At 38.3% G+C, this 1,502-nt stretch overlaps 1 long non-coding RNA gene across 1 annotated transcript; it reads left to right on the forward strand.

Annotated features, from left to right (window-relative positions):
• The first annotated feature begins 413 nt into the window (after positions 1-413).
• Positions 414-1,238, forward strand: LOC110928176. Its single transcript, XR_002586188.2, has 2 exons — positions 414-541; positions 1,175-1,238. It is a non-coding gene; the product is annotated as an uncharacterized LOC110928176 (long non-coding RNA).
• Positions 1,239-1,502: the final 264 nt, after the last annotated feature.

Consider the following 1,502-nt stretch of genomic DNA (forward strand, 5'->3'; position numbering starts at 1 on the left):
ACACCTGTATAGGTCTATAGGTGTATATATGTCCCGTATAGGACTATAGGTGTGGTTTAGGTCCCGTGTAGGCGTATAGGCATATACAAGACCTACATGGAACCTATACGAGACTCAGGGGCGGATTTACAGCCAAGGAAGGGGTTCCCGGGAACCCGTTTGGTTCGTGATTTATAGTGTTAATTTTAATACAAAAGACTGCAGGAACCTGTTAATATTTATCAGGGGAACCTCATAACAGAAGCTGAGAAGTGGTCTGCTGGTAAAGCGCGTGGTGTATGAAATAATGTGTCTGAGTTCGAATCTTATCAGTCCCTTTTATTCTTTTCTTTTTTTTTTTTTTGTTTTTTCCTCTCAAAACGAATTAGGGTTTACCTTGTTTACGCGCCTCTTTCGTTTACTCCCAGTTCCAACACACACACAAACACGACCACTGCACAACACCCCTATCTCCCACTCAAGCCACCACACACATGACCGCAGCCGCCGGAGCCCGGAGCCACCCCTTCTGAGTTCTGACTTCTCCTTTCACTCAGTTCAGGTTTATTGATTTTAACATTCAGTTTGTTGATTTTTGATTCAATCTATGAGTAGTGATGTTATATCTTAGAATTTATTGATTTTATTTCTTGAACTTTTGTGTTGAAACTTAGAATTTAGGAATTAGGGATGCTCTGTTGATTGCTTTAGTTATCTTTTGCTTGGACCCCACGATTGTTGAGGCATACTCTATTGCGCTTCCTACACCAAGCTCTAGACTTTGATTGGAAATTTACACCATGTTTTAGTTGTGTTCTATATTGAGATCGCGTATGGGCATGACAGCAGCAGGTGATCAGTGGTTCGGTCACGGCGTGTTAACATTCATTTTTTATAGTGATTCTCTGGTTGGGATTCTGTTTAAATCTTGCCATCAAGCTAAAGAAATTAGCCATTAGGAAAGAGGTCCACTAACATGTCCATTTGTCTCCAGAAAAGTATCTCTTCTCCATTGACCTGCTTTCTTTTCAGAAAGTCAAAAACATCAATATTTAAATCTTTTGTTGGATGTTTTTCCAAGTTCCTCTAATTGATTTATTCACTAGTGTATAGTTTCCAAGGATCTCCAATTATGGTAATTGCTGTTAATAATAGGTTCTCATAAGCTTGATGCCTTTATTTTGTATCTCTATAGGATAAGTGATGGATACATGAACGATTCTTGCATTTACTATATTGAAAGGGAGTTCTTACAACGAGTTTCGATCGAGAATGTAATGCAATGTTTTCAAAAGATATGAAACCTCGTAGGGAATACGTATTTTTTTATTCATAAAAACCATTTTGTAAATTGATCATGATGGTGTTTTTTTCATTAGTGTATCATATTTTTATTATGTGATGAACTTTACCCGACCCGACCCAACCCGAACCGTCGAACCGACCCGTATTTTTTTATGTTCGGACACAAGTTACTGGAACATTTAAAAAAGTGAACCCCTTGGAAAAAATTCCTGGATCCG

The sequence above is a fragment of the Helianthus annuus genome, chromosome 3 (genome assembly GCF_002127325.2).
Source record: "Helianthus annuus cultivar XRQ/B chromosome 3, HanXRQr2.0-SUNRISE, whole genome shotgun sequence".
NCBI classification, from domain to species: domain Eukaryota; kingdom Viridiplantae; phylum Streptophyta; class Magnoliopsida; order Asterales; family Asteraceae; genus Helianthus; species Helianthus annuus.